Source organism: Muscardinus avellanarius (genome assembly GCF_963383645.1).
Source record: "Muscardinus avellanarius genome assembly, chromosome: 7".
Taxonomy (NCBI): Eukaryota; Metazoa; Chordata; class Mammalia; order Rodentia; family Gliridae; genus Muscardinus; species Muscardinus avellanarius.
In genome coordinates this window covers 3,636,080-3,651,346 of record NC_137793.1, presented here as the reverse complement: position 1 = coordinate 3,651,346, position 15,267 = coordinate 3,636,080, and the positions used below count along the sequence as shown (strand labels likewise).

At 55.1% G+C, this 15,267-nt stretch overlaps 1 protein-coding gene across 1 annotated transcript in view; it reads right to left on the bottom strand.

Moving 5' to 3' along the window:
• Positions 1-15,267, bottom strand: part of ACSL6 (acyl-CoA synthetase long chain family member 6) — a gene marked incomplete at both ends in the record, with an annotated part of 59,205 nt that overhangs the window by 39,484 nt on the left and 4,454 nt on the right. The window lies entirely within an intron of this gene.

The following is a 15,267-nucleotide window of genomic DNA, read 5'->3' as shown; positions in this document are numbered from 1 at the left end:
AGTACCAAGAGGCGCCGCTGGCCCCCTGACTTCCCAGCACTGTCCTCCCTGGTACCGTCAGCTAATGCCAAGGAACAAGGAAAGTAAAAGACTGACAGGTGTTAAAAAACTAGTGACCCTTGTGATATCACAGAGGGTGGCCAGGATGCCACTGTCCCCCACTGGAGCCCAAGGAGATACAGTGGGCCTCTCAGGGAGACGTGAGGAATAGCCCAGGGTGGGCGATGAGACGGTGTCCATGGGAACCACTAGTGACAAATTTTGGTCCCAAGGGGTCAGGTCCCTGGGGCTCCTGTGTCCTCTGTAAGCCGCTAAGTGAACAGTGTTAGTAGACACACAGGCATCCGGGGGGGGGGGCAGGCAGGCTTTGGATGCACACAGGGACTGGCCATGCTCACCACACCTGAAGATCCACCATCCCAGAGACCGCGGGCCGCGCGCCACCCCCAGCACCTTCCTCACGGACCCTCAGCCTTGACAGCTGAGGTGGCCATGGTTTCCTTTCTTGGGAAACAAGAAAAAACAAGAGTGGCTTCTCTGCAGCCACGGGCTACGAGCCAGACAACTGCTTGACCCTTGAGGGAGGAGAGATCTGCTGAGATTCCAATAAATGGTATCTGTGCTAAACTGTAACATTACTCCATGGGCAGTACGGTCAGTTATGTGCAAAGTCATTGCAGAGAGAGAGAGCGGAGAGTGAGAGTGTACGACAGACAGACAGACAGACAGACAGGCAGACACACTGAGACACCGGGTTCAAGTTCCTTCTCCTTATGCGAAGCTGATCCTCTCCGACTCCTCTGAACATCCGCTTCTCCATCCTTAAAATGAACACAGTAGCCGGGCACGGTGGTGCACACCTGTAACCCCAGTGCTCGGGAGGCTGGGACGAGAGGATCTCAGGTTTGCAGACAGCCTCCCTCCACAAATAAGTGAGACCCTGTTTCAAAATTAAGAATAGGGCCGGGCGTGGTGGCGCACGCTTGTAATCCCGGTGCTCGGGAGGCGGAGACAGGAGGATCGCAAGGGTTCGAAGCCAGCCGCGCTGGCTTAAGAGACCCTGTTTCCAAATAAAAATATAAAATAGGTCTGGGAGTGTAGCCTGGAGGTAGAAGGGTTTCCAGGAACCCCAGCACCACCAAAAATAAATAAATAAATAATAAATAAATAAATACCCCTGGGTTCTTCATAATACCAAGAAAAAAGTATCACTTAGGCATGTAAAGCTCACAGCACCACTTTGACACGTAAAGTTCCTTCTGCTGCATCTGGCACAGTCAGAGCACTAAAGAGTACTGGAAGGTAATGCCCGTCAGACCAAGGGGTTGCTGGGGGGCCAGAGGCAGTCCGCGCCCAAGCTGGTCCAGATACAGGGCGGCAGCAGGTAAGTTTCTGCTCGGTAGATGACTGAGTCCTGAGAACACTCACCAAGCACCCACAGGCTCGAGTGCTGGGGAACAGCGAAAACTAGCCCCAGCCAGGCAGAACAACCTCCCCGAGCCCCAGAGCCCCAAGTCGGGTCTTTATTGGTAGTTATCGTCATCTTCTTCTGAACCCTTCTTCTTCTTCTCTTCCTCCTCCCCCTCCTCCCTCCCTCCTTCTTCTTCTCCTTTTGTGGTACTGGGGATGGAATCAGGGGCTACACCCCCAGCGCTATTTATTTTTATTCTTTATTTTGAAACAGGGTCTCACTGAGTTGTGAAGGGCCGCACTAAGTAGCTGAGGCTGTCCTCGAACCTTGATCCTCCTGTCTCGGCCTCCCAATGCTGGGATTACAAGTGTGCGCCACCAGGCCCGGCTGGCAGCCTTCTTAAGCTGTGTCAGTTGCAGGGACATCACACAGCAAGGACCCTCTCCTGTCAAAAGGGTCAGGTTAAGGCTCTAGGTCAGCAAAGCAAAGCTCTTGGCTTCCCTGTGCTGACATTGGGAAGACCACAGCACCGCCGGGCCTATCAGCTAAATGACTCTACTTAGAAAACCTAGGCCTAGCTGGGTGTGGTGGCGCACGCATGTAATCCCAGCATTTGGGAGGCCGAGACAGGAGGATTGCAGTTCACGGACAGCCTTAGCTACTCAGTGAGGCCCTCTGCAACTCACTGAGACCCTCTTTTAAAAATAAAGAATAAAATATTAGGACTGGGGGTGTAGCTCAGAGGTAGAATGTCCCTGGGTTCCATCCCCAGTACTGCAAAATAAATAAATAAATAAATAATAAAAATAAAAAGGGCTCAGATAAACACATTGCTGAGCCCCCAACCACCCCTGTGTCAGTGTGGCCACCCCACCCCCTGCAAACACCGCACCCACTCCCACAATGCATCCTCTTCCCCGCACCTGTGCTAAACCCCCAGTGAAGCGGCTGCAGCCTCTCAGGAGAGCTCAGGCCAGCCTGTGGGGTCAGTCACAGATCACCCGCCTTGCTCACGCCGGGGCGAGCTCCTTTCGGCCCCCCACCAACAACTCGCCATCTTCTCCTGGCCGGGCCCTTGCCCTCCACCTGGTGTAATGGTGGCCAGTGGGCGGAGGACTTGGCTGTCTGCTCCTTCTAGGAGAGGTGCCCACCAGTAAGGGGCCTCTGCAGCAGCTGGGCAGCGACCAGAGGACACCTAACCTTTTCGACAGCCAGACCGCTTGCTTTTATCCTGAGCTCCCCTTCAGATCTGGGAGCCGCTTCGGGGCAGAGCTGCACGTGTCCAGGTCCTCTGAGGACACTGGCCTCCCAGCCAGTGCCCGCCACCGAGCCCTTGGCATGCCGGAGCGTACAGACGAGGTCTGGGGGGGGGGGTCTGGCCTCCCCTCTCTACTTCACCACGCCTCGGCTTCCTCTGCTCCCCTCTGTCGACCTGGGGTGCGGCTTGGTGGTCCCTGGGGTTCTGGCCATGGCTGCCTCCCGTGCCCCAGAGGGTTCTCTGGGTTGCAGCAGCTGCGTGGGGAGGGGGTGCAGACAGCTCCCCGGGGGATGTGGTGCTGGTGTTGCCAAGTGAGCAGCTGTGTCTGTAAATATTTACCTGGCAGGACGACCCAGGCCCCGGCAGAGGCTCGTCTCCTCCTACCCTCCTGAAAAGTCCCGCTTTTCTCAGGCACAGATCCTTCCAGAATACTAAGCAGGGGCAAAGCCAGAGGCCCGGGGACCTCCTCTGGTCACCGTGTCCTCTGCTGACTCGGGGCACGTGGAGGGGGCTGGGGAGCCACCGCTCTTGTGACTGGGATTGCAGAGAAAAGAAGGGAGAGTGGCGTGGTGGCCGACAGGACCTGAGGCGCAGTCCCTGCAGCAACGGCCTGGGGCAGTGGCGTGGCTCCAGGGGTCTTCAACCGGCACAGCCTCTTACCGCAGCACCCTAGGCTGCTGCTTCTGAAACGCCTCGCAGACCTGAGCCCGCCTCTCCACCGCGCCCGCCCCGGGTCTGGGGCAGCCCGGTGCTCACGCCAGCAGCTGTTTAGGTCTTCCTGCTCCCATCTCTGCTTGAACTGATACCAAGGCTCTCCCCTGACACACAGATGTGATCACGTCACACCACAGCTCAGAAACATCTCCTGGTTCCCCACTGTCTCAGGACCAAAATCCAGGCACCGAGGCCCTCTGCACACTCACGGTTTTGCCAGCCTAAGAGGCGCCCAGCTTCCCTCTGCGCCCACCGCTGCGCGTCCCCGAGGACTTCAGAGACAGTCGGGAAGCACAAGCCACCACGTCAAAGGACCTCCCTGCAAAGTGCTCCCCAAAGAAAACCACAGCCTCTCCCAGGACCCCAGAAGACAAGCTTGGAAAAGGCCCAGGTAGGAATCCTGGTTCTGAACTGACCTGGCTCAGATCCTGACTCAGACTCTTGATAGCTGTGTGGCCTTGGGGAGGTCACTGGGCCCCTCTGTCCTTCTCTCAGAGAAGCTCGTGGACAGAGTGCGCAATGCCAGGTGCATAGTAAGGGCAGTGCTCAGAAGACAGTAGTTAGCTGAAGCCGTCACTCCCAGCTTCGCCAGCCAAAGGGGCTCGAAGACGGCGTGCAGGAGCAGATGCGTCCACACCCTACCTTCACGGCGGGTTCCTGGCACTGAGGTGTCTGCGCTGGTCCCACTAGAACCAGCGCCCTTTACAGGGCCTGTGGGGCCCAGGAACAGAGGCTAGCACATCTTAAGCAAAGCCGAGCGGCGCAGGCCCCGCCCCCGGGGCAGCTGGTGGCAACGGCCTCGGCTCTGAGAAGTGGCGCCGAGGTGCTACCAGTGGTGGCTGCGGCTCCCTGGTGGCTGTGGGAGCAGGTCTGGCGGGGACCAGGGCACAGAGCTGCTCTGTGAGGAGCTGCTGGCCCCCCTTTCTTTGCACACGGGGCAGGCGCTGGCTCTGATCTGCTCAGAAAAGAGCACCCGGTCTTAACCCTCAGTCTGCCAGCTTGCAGGAGATTCTACACACACCTCCCACCCACCTGTCTTCAGCCTGGAGACAGTCTTCCAAGGGGAGTGTGTGTGTGTGTGTGTGTGTGTGTGTGTGTGTGTGTGTGTGTGTACTGGGGATTGAACCCAGGGACATTCTACCTCTGAGCTATACCCTCAGCCCTTTTGATTTTGAAACAAGGTCTTGCTAAGTTGCTGAGCCTGGCCTGGAACCTGTCATCCTCCTGTTTCTCCTTCCCAAGTAGAAGAACTACAGGCATGTGCCATCATGCCCAGCTCCAAGGAGGATTTCTTTTTCTATTCTATTCTCTTTCTTTCTTTCTTTCTTTCTTTCTTTCTTTCTTTCTTTCTTTCTTTCTTTCGGTACTGGGAATGGAACCCAGGGGCATTCTACCTCTGAGCTACACCCCCAGCCCTATTTTTTTTATTCCTTATTTTGAAAGAGGGTCTCACTGAGTTGCAAAGGGCCTCACTAAATAGCCGAGGCTGGCCACGAAGCGCACTCCTTCAAGGAGGATTTCTTAAAGGCCAAAGCCTCCTCACGTATCCGTTGGAGATGCTGAGTAGGGGCCAGGAGCTTCACCCAAGGGCTGAGAACCTGCCACAAGCATGAGCGGTGGGGTGGTAGGGAAGAGGGTGGAATGAGGGCTGGGGTGCCCCATGCTGCTGCGCCATCTCCCCAAGGCCACCGTGCCCCAGAGCCCCCCAAGCACAGCCCCTACTTCCTACCTCCTCAAGGCCACAGCCCATCTACCTGGGGAGGTGGGCATGGTTTCAGACTCATTGCTCAGAGATGCTCTCCCTGGGGGATGGGGCTGTTCCAGGCCCAGGATCAGGGCCAGAAGGTGGAGGATGGTGGCTGTCTCCTGTCCCAAGATGTCAGGCAACACACGAGAGGTGCCGCTTCCTGGCCAGCTCAGTGATGACGAGCCACAATCCACACCCTCTCCTGTGGGAACCAAGGCTGGGCTCAGAACTCCTGCGGCACCCGAGCCTCACTCTTCCCAGGCTGCGGAGAAGGCTCGGCTCCTTGCAAAGCCTTTTCACTCCAACCTATGGCCCTGGCTAACATGTAGCCGGCTGGGCACGCTGGGCGACTGCAACTGCTGGCCCGCAGACAAATGCAGGCCGCTCACCATCAACCCTCGGCGACCTGGGGACTTCCCAGTCCCGCCCAACTGGGCCCCGGCCCACCAGATCCGCTCCACCTCCCTGAAGCATGAATATCCCAGCCCTTGCCCAGCTCTCCAAGGGCCTCTTGAGAGCGGCCTGGCATATGGAGAGCCCACAGGCTCACAACAGCTGCTTCGGGGCTGGCATGCCCCTTCGCGCTCCCTCTGCATACAGCCAGGACAGCTTCATCAGCCGCGCACACCCAGAACCTGGCCCCAGCATGCCCCGGTCCACTCTGATGACACTCACAGATAGCTGCGGACCCACCTGCGGCCCGCAAAGCCCTCTCCTGACTTCTCGGCAGGGCCCCTACTTTCTCCACACATCTTCAGAGTCGTCTTTAAATGAGACAAAAACTTCCTTTAATGCTTCTCAGAGAAGCTTCAGGGGCAAGAAAATCCAGTGGTCACAACCAACTCTGGGTCAGTGGAAAGCCAGGCAGGGGCCTGTGCGGGCAGCTCTTCCCCAGGAAGCTGTGGCCCGATGGCCAGGTCGAGAAATACCCAGATCTCAGCTGAGTGTGCTGGTGGCATGTGCCTGTAATCCTAATTCTTGGGAAGCTGAGACAGGAGGATCCAGGTTTGAGGCCAGCCTCAGCAATTCAGCAAGACCGTCAGCAACTTAGCAACCCTGTTTCAGAATAAAAAAATAAACCGGGCGTGGTAGCGCCCGCTTGTCATCCCCGCGCTTGGGAGGCTGAGACAGGAGGATCGCACCGGTTCAAAGCCAGCCTCAGCTACTTAGTGAGGCTCTCAGCAACTTAGTGAGACCCTGTTTCTAAATAAAGTATAAAATAGGTCTGGGAGTATAGCCCGGAGGTAGAAAGCCCCTGGGTTCACCCCCAGTACCACTAAATAAATAAATAAATTAATTAATTAATAAAAAGACCTGGGGATGTTGGAGGCTGAGACAGGAGGACTGCAGGTTTGAGGACAAGCTCAGCAACCTACCGAGATCCCATCTCCAGAACAAATATTAAGGGAGGGAAGGGGTGGGAAGTGGGCAGAGCTGCATGAGTGATGGGAGCATGTGTGCCTCCATCATCCTGTACCCACTAAGATGTCTGACCACAGTGCACCAATGAAAAATACGATGAGAAAAAGAAACAGGTAAGCCGGGCGCGGTGGGCACAGCTTGTCATCCCAGCACTCGGGAGGCTGAGACAGGAGGATCGCGGTTCACGGCCAGCCTCAGCTACTTAGTGAGGCCCTCCGCAACTCAGTGAGACCCTGTTTCAAAATAAAGAATAAAAGATAGGACAGGGGGTGTAGCTCGGAGGTTGAATGGCCCTGGGTTCCACCCCAGTATCAAAAAAAAAAAAAAGAAATAGGTAAAATTAATTTAAATAATAAAATAAATAAAAACAAGTAGAGGTGTAATTTGGAGGTAGAATGTCCCTGGGCTCAATCCCTGGTACCCCCAAAAAGGTTGGGGGGGCTGGGTGTGTAGCTCAGAAGTAGAGAGCCTCTGGGTTCCATCAGTAGTATGAAAGGAAAAAGAAAAAGAAAAGAAAAAAAGAAATGCACAGACCTGTGGCATCCTGACCTGCAGAGAGGCAGACAGACAGACAGACACACAGCAGAACATATACTGCCCAATAATTCCCCCCAACCACACGTGGATTCAGGTTCCTTTGTTGGGAGAGAGTGGCTGTCTCTCCATTTTCCTCTTGGGTTTTAATTACATTCACAACAGCCAGAGACGACTGGGGCAGCGGTTGGGGCTAAGGGCGTCCAAGACCCGGGAGTCTCAGGGGAGACCCGCCCTGCGTCCCCCACGACACTGGGTTGCCGAGCTACGCGCCGGGCCTCCCTCCCCGAGGAGCCCGATTATAGCTCAGAAGGTGGACGCAGCCTCCAGTACAGGAAAGCCCAAGTGAGGCTTGCGGAGACAGGCCGGCTCACAGAGCCACCTGTCCCAGTGACCCCACGCCTCTGCGGCCATACCCTTCCGCAGCCTCGCTTGCCTCCTGGCCTCCATGCTCTCGGCCTCTGGCTCGCCCTGCACCCCGGCTGGGGACGCTGGCCCACATCCCTGGGGACCAGGACGCACCAGGAAGCCACCCAAGCTCCAGCAAAACACTCGGGGACTCAAAAGCATGAGTAACCTTGACAAGGGGCAGGAACAGAAACAGTGTCTACAGACCCCGAGATAAAGGCTGAACTCGCCGTGAACTGGGCGCAGCAGAACTCCGAGCAGAGGATCCACGGAGCCTCAGGCGCGGCAGTGAAGTCCGTGGGCATGTTTCCAGGGGCCAGTGAGCAGAACCGAGGGCCCTGCTTAAACCAGCGGTCACTGTCCTGCATTCCGTACTAGCCCCGGGGCAGCGGGCACAAGCCGGGGATGCAGGCCGGGGCCAGGATCAGCACGCGGGCAGAGGCACACCTCTGGCCAGGCCCGGCATGGGAAGCCAAGTCCAGGGGCTGCACCATGACGTTTTCCCTCCTCTAGCTAGGATGGAACTCCTTGAGGGGGTGAGGGTTTGGCTAGATAGGGTTGGGGTTACTGACGTGGGGGGAGCAACAGAGGGATTTGCTTGTCTGATTTTTAATTTAGTTTTTAGGGTTTTTTGGGGAGGAGTACTGGAGACTGAACTCAGGGGCACTCTACCTCCAAGCTACAACCCCTGACCTGTGTATTCTTATTTTTTTTTTCTTGCATACTGGGGATTGAACCCAAGGGCATTCTACCTCCAAGCTGCACCCCTAGACCTATTTTATATTCTTTAGTTTTGTTTTTCGGTACCGAGAGTGGAACCCAGGGGCATTCTACCTCTGAGTTATACTCCCAGCCCTATATTTTATTCTTTATTTTGAAACAGGGTCTCACTGGGTTTCAAAGGGCCTCACTAAGTAGCTGAGGCTGTCTTCAAACTGAGATCCTCCTGTCTCAGCCCCTGAATGCTGGGATTACAAACCTGTGCCACCACGCCCCTTATATTCTTTATTTTGAAACAGGGTCTCACTGAGTTGTGGAGGGCCTCACTAAGTAGCTGAGGCAGGCCGGGAACCTGCAATCCTCCTGTCTCAGATTCCAAGTACTGGTATTACTTGGAATGGCATTACTTGGCATCTACTTTTTCTTTCAGGAGCACGGCTGGTCTGCTGGGGACACCTGCGTAGGGAGAACCATACTAACGACAGACAGACAGGGAGCCAAGGACACAGAGGCGGTGGGCGGGACAGGGGAGGCAGCCCGGTTAGGACAGAGTATTGCAGCAAGCTGGTAAGCTACGGGCACTCCTGGCACGAGCCCCGGCTCCATGGAGGGCGGAGGCCCAGGCCTGGCTGCACCGAGCAGAGGCCTGAAGCTGGCAGGGTGGTACTTAGCTGCAGAAGGCAAAAGATTATAACTGGTACTGTCCACATGGCTCAGTCTCCCAAGACACAGCCCACCATCTGACTCACCTGATGGAGCACCCTGGGGGCAGGGGCTAATGTGCCCCGGGCAAGTGCGTGGCTCTCCCTGCCAAGGGACGAGTGCTGTAGCCAGGTGCCTGCACGGCGCCTTCCCCTGCCATCCCACTGTCATGGCGTGTGTGTGTGTGTGTGTGCATGTGCGTGTGCGTGTGACAATGTGTGGGCACTCTGATGTCTGGCTGTGAGTCCTGGAGGGAGGAGGAGGAGAACAAAGACCTCCAGAAGTAGCGGGAAAAGTGGCCCTAACCATCCCCCTCCCCCAGCCCATAAACCTACCTGCCCAGCCCCCTGGCAAGACCACCAATGGGAAAAGGCCACGGTTATGACTGTGTAACTACCCCTCCTCCTAACGCCCCATTAAAAGCCCCTAGTCTGTAAGACAGGGGCCCTGACTCTGTGGACCCTCCCATTCAGGTGCCTCCTCCCAGATTTATCTCCAAATAAATCTGCTCCTGCTGTCCAGCTGAGCACTCCTGGTCCCAATGTTTACCAACACAAGGAGCAAGAAGGCAGGTCTGCCTTTGCTTAAGGGAACATTTCTGGTCAATCTGGTTTTTTTAAAAGACCTAAATTTTCTGGCTAATTCATCAAATAGCTCAATTATCTGGCTGCCTCCTACCCTGACAAAATTGCCACAGGAAGAAATAAACCTGAGGCCCCCCACGCCCGGTCCAGCAAGAGGCAGCGCTGGCCAGTCAACAGGAACCAGCAGCCTCCGGAGGTCAGGGGGCACAGCACAGCCAGGGGCTGCCAAGTCCCCGGGACGCTCGAGAGTGCCCACACAGGGTTAACCCAGGCTCCAGCTCGCGCAGCCTCAGCTGGGCAGAGCGCTGGGAACTCGGACCTCCTTTTCAAGGCCAGATGAATGGGGGAATATGCAAATGGCCGCCTCCCGGGAGGAGCGCAGGGGAGGGACCCAATCACTCCACTTCGCTGCTGCCCTCACATGAAAGGGTTTGTACTGCTGTAGGCTCAGGGTCCGGCCAGGCTAGGGCTGTTCTCACCAGAAAACAAAAATCTCTTTCAGACCCAAGCAAAACGGGGCCCCAGCTGGCCCGGGAAGGCCGCTGGACATTGTTCATCCTGACCCGTGGGGAGCACCCGTCTCTGGGTCTCCCCCTTTCACCCACTGAAAAAGGACCCACCTTTTTTTTTGGTGGGTCTGGGGATGGAACCCAGTAACATTTGACCTTAGAGCTACACCCCCTGCCCTATTTTTATTCTTTATTTCGAAACAGGGTCTCACTAAGTTGAGGAGGGTCTCACTAAGTGTTAGAGGCTGTCCACGAACACGGATCTTCCTGTCTCAGCTCCCAAATGCTGGGATTACAAGCGTGCGCCACCATGCCCGGCTCCACCATCTTTCAAGAGGAGGTTGGAAGGCCTCTTGGCCACAGAGGGACGCGCCGTGAATGGCTCCCCTAACCCTAAAGGACTGGCCCCTTCCGAGGCACTCTTGCTTCCAACCTTTACAAAATAGTCATTGCTGAGACTGACAGAGGTTGCAATTTTTTTTTTTTTTTTTGTATAAGGGCACTTCTGTGATTCTCAGGTGTTCAGAGTTAACAATGGGAGATAAAAGTCTTACTAATAAAGGAAACCTTGGGCCAGGTATGGCGGCACACTCCTGTAATCTGAGTACTTGGGAGGTTGAGATAGGAGAATCGCAGATTCGTGGCCAGCCTCAGTTACTAAGTGAACCCTTTGCAACTTAGTGGGACCTGTTTTAAAATAATGAATAAAAAGTAAGGCTGGGGGTGTAGCTCAGAGTATAAATGCCCCTGGGATCAATCCCCAGTACCCGGGACTTTGAAATATAGAGAGAACTTTTTTTGGGGGGGTATTGGGGATTGGACCCAGAGGCATTCTACCTCCGAGGTACACTCCTAGCCCTATTTAATTTTTAGTTTTGAAACAGGGTCTCACTAAGTTGATGAGATCCTCACTAAATTGCTGAGGCTGACCTCGAACCTGTGATTGTCTTGTCTCAGCCTCCCAAGTACTAGGATTACAGGCGTGCACCACTACGCCTGACTCAGAGAGAACTTTTAAGTCTGGAGGCGACGTGGCACCCGGCACCCTCAGCAGGGTGATGGTGCCCAAGCAGAAACTGACAAGCTGATTCTAAAATCCAATGCTGGTTTATAACAGACCCAGAATAACTAAAATAATACTGGGGAAAAATGGAATATTTAGCTGGGTATGATGGTGCACACCTATAATTCCCAGTTCTGGGGACGCTGACACAGGAGAACTGCAGGTTTGTGGCCAGCCTCAACAACTTAGTGAGGCCTTGTTTCAAAATAATAGTGGGGAGCTTGGTGTAGTGGCGCACACTTGTAACCCCATGTACTGGGAGGCCGAGACAGGAGGATTGTGGGTTCGCAGTCAGCCTTGGCTACTTAGAGAGGCCGTCTACAACTTAGTGAGACTCTGTTTCAAAATAGAGAATTCTAGCTCAGAGGTAGAATATCCCTGGGTTCACCTTCTAATACTACAAAAATAAATAAATAAATAAATAAATTATAACAAACAAATAAAATAAAAAGGTGTTGGGCTTGGAGGTAGAATGCCCCTCCCTGGGTTCAATCCTCAATACTCCAAATACAGAAGGCCACAGGTCATGTATCCTGCGCCCGACCCCTCAGTGCTACAGCCACCGTGTCTTCCAGCTCTGGGTGGGGTTTGAGGTAACCCAGGGCCCAGTGTGTGGGGACAGGAGTCCCTAAGACACCCCAGGTCCTGGACACCTTCCAGAGGTGGCTCTTCCAGAGGTGAGTCCTGAGAAGGACTCTAAGTCCTTCTCAGACTCTTGGCAGCCAAGAGCACTGGTTCTGTGACACCCTGATTGTCGCCAGGAGCTGTCCTCTAGCCAGAGTGTAAATCCTATAGCCTGCGAGCCTGGGCGTGACTCCGACGCCCACTGAAGAGTGTCAGAGCAAGACCAGTTAGCTCGAGCGTGCCTGGGACAAACGGCTTAGGAATGGGTCTGAACCAGCAGGGCGGCTCGTGGGGGCTGCATGCCTCTCCTGTGAGCCCAGGGACATGACTTCGCCAGCCTCTCTCAGCACAAAGAAAAGACGCAGCCCAGATGTGCGGTGGTCCACCACCACCTCTCCCCTGGGTCTTCCCGCTTTTAGCTGGGGCCACAGAGTATGTGCAGGAAGCTAAGACCCAGACGTGTCTCTGAGAGTTCAGGAGAATTAAAAGCAGAGGAAGACACAGAGTTCACGCCCTTCAACCTGGCCTGTGGCAGGAAGGCCAGGACAGATGGAGGCTCTTCAAGGGCAGGCCCGCCTGTCCCCAACAGAGCCAGGCTGAACACATCCCGCCCACCTGCTGGAAGGCCTAGTCGCCATCACTGCCAAAGCCCATGTCTTTGTCTGGATTAACATGAAGTCCTATGGTCACTAACAGGGTCCTGTGGTTGATGTGGCTTCACGCAGCCCCAGAAGCAGAATAGAGAGGCCAGAGGCACTGCCTCGTCCAAGTCGAGGGGTCACTGCAGACCTGGATGGGCCCCAGCTGTGCGCCCTTCTCTGTGCCCCTAACTACCTGACTCTCATTGGCCTGGGGACATCACCGGCCAGCCTCCGGCCAACCTCCCTGTCCAATCTCACAGCTGACCACATCCGACTTCGCTGCTTTCTCAGCCCTGACTGGCCTGGCTGTGTGACCTCTGGCTGACTTTGCTGCCCAGTCTCTGGTTGACCTCACAGGCCATTGGTTCTTCTATTTGGTGGGATCAGAGGTCAATGCCCGGAAAAGTCTGTCACTCGGGCTGGGGTGGCCAGGCGGGCAGAGCCGCATGGAAGCACTTAAGCCCCAACAAGTCTACACACTGCAAGGGAAAATGGGGTTTCGCAGCAGGGCCAGGATCTGCTGGGTGCCCGTGGATCCCCCTTTGCGCAGGTGGGCCACGAGGGCAGGGAGGGGCAGGGTCCCAGACACTTAGCAGGGTCTTGTCTCCCAGCAGCCCACTCTGCCGGGTCTGCCTGCTCCCCCAATGGCCATCGGTCCTTAAGCCCTTTCCTGGCCCCAACAGGTTCCAATCGGATTGGCTTCCTCCAGGGTCTGAAAACTAAGACGTCATTGTTCCCGGCTCTGCGCGCACAGAAGGCAGCGATCTTGGAATGCAGGTCTGAATGCACAGGTGTCCAGCCAAAAGCTGGCTTTGCCAATTCGCCCAGACGTCCCCTCGCTGAAGGCCTGGACTATGTGTGGGGAGGGGGGTGTGTTCTGGGACAAGCAGGTGAAGTCAGGACTATTGGGATTTGAGATCCTCGGGCTTGGAGATTACTGGCTGGGTCTCCCTAATAAGAGTGCAGACCGGCACAGAATTCCAATCCTAACCTACTTCTCATATCCCCATCTCTGTGCATCAGAGACCCCAAACCTCATGCACATCAGGAGCTACACACAGGAAGTAGGCCTGGGAGTGGCTGCACCTGCCAGGAAGCTCCTGACCCATGGGAACCACCCCGGGCATCCTTCAGGATGCGGCATCTCACCCCCGGCACTCCCGTCATCCCACCTGTCCCGAGCCCAGAGGATGGTTAGTGGGAGGGGGCTGCCATACCCGGCTATCTGTGAGGTGAGGGTCTTGGCTGGTGATTCCCCTAAGGCTTGACAGGGTGGTGGGAAGTCCAAGTGGACCAGGACCCCAGAGCCTTGGAGCACCAAGGAACAGACAGCTCTGCGGAGAGTACCCTCTGCAGAACCAGGCCCTGAGGCTTTGGGTCCGTCCATCTGTCCGTCCATCCATCCATCCATCCATCCATCCATCAGATCCTCGTGGAGCTCCTCCTCTGTCCCAGGCTACACTCTACTTGGTCTCAGAACTCAGGGTTGTCTGGCGAGGTCTGGCCTGGCCCTGTCTGCAAAGAGTTCATGCTGCTTTCCCTACTGCCTCCACTGTCCTGACATCTTCCCCTGGCTGGGCACAGAGCCAGGCACCTGAGCAGGAGTGCACCCAAAGTCTGCTGTTTGCTGATTGACTTGTGGTGGAAAAAAAAAAAAAAGCTCTTAAGAAATATCATGCTGGGAGTGTTGGCGCATGCTTGAATTCCTAGTGCTTCAGATGCTAGGACAAGAGGATCGCAGGTTCTAAGCCAGCCTTAGCAACTTAGTAAGACCCTGTTTCAAAGTCAAGAATAAAAATGGGGCAGTGGTGTAGCTCGGAGGTAGAATGCCCCAGGGCTTAACAGTTCCACAAAAAATATATGTCATTATAAAATAAATTATTCTCAGACAATTTTTTGTGTGTGTGGTATTGGAGATTGAACTCAGGGACATTCTACCTCTGAGCTACACCCCCACCCAGCCCTAATTTTTATTCTTGATTTTTTTTTTTTTTTTGCAGGTCTGGGGATGAAACCCAGGGGCATTCGACCTCCAAGCTACACTCCCTGCTCTATTTTTTATTCTTTATTTTGAAACAGGGTCTCACTGAGTTGCAGAGGGTCTCACTAAGTAGCTGAGGTTGTCTGTGAACCGCAATCCTCCAGTCTCAGCCTCTTGAATGCTGGGATTATAAGCGTGCACCACCATGCCCGGCTTATTCTTGACTTTAAAACAGGGTCTCACTAAGTTGCAGAGGGCCTCACTAAGTAGCTGAGGCTGGCTGCGAACCTACAATCCTGTCTCAGCCTCCCAAGTACTGGGGTTACAAGTGTGTACCACCACGCCCGGCTTTCAGAGAATTCTTTATCCCACTCATTTATGCAGTAAGTGTGGATGCGTATCTAACCTCGGGTTGGGATCAGAGATGAGACACTTTGGGCTGGCCTGGAGGTGACCGTAGGGCTCCTGGAAGAGGCCACGGGAGTTCAGTGTAACGTGTGCCACCAGGGGTGGCTGAGATTTGTCAACTACAGGGATACTCCCCCAATCCCTGACCGCCCACCTGTCGGGTTCGAGCCACACCCTCACATTGCAATCACCATGTAAGAAAGCCAACAAGCCAGCCAGGCATGGTGATGCATACATGCAATCCCAGCATTTGGGAGGCCGAGACAGGAGGATCGTGGTTCACAGAGAGCCTCAACTACTTAGCCGGGCCCTTTGCAACGCAGTGAGACCCTGTTTCAAAAGAATAAAAACTATGGCTGGGGGTGTAGCTCGGAGGTAGAATGCTCCTGGGTTCCACCCCCAATACAAGAAGAAGAAGGAAGAGAGGAAGGAGGAAAAAAAGGAGGAGAAGGAGGAGGAGGAGAGGAAGAAGAGGAGGAAGGAAGGAAGAGGAGGAGAAGAGGAGGAGGAGGAAGAAGAGGAGGAGGAGAAGAAGAGGGGG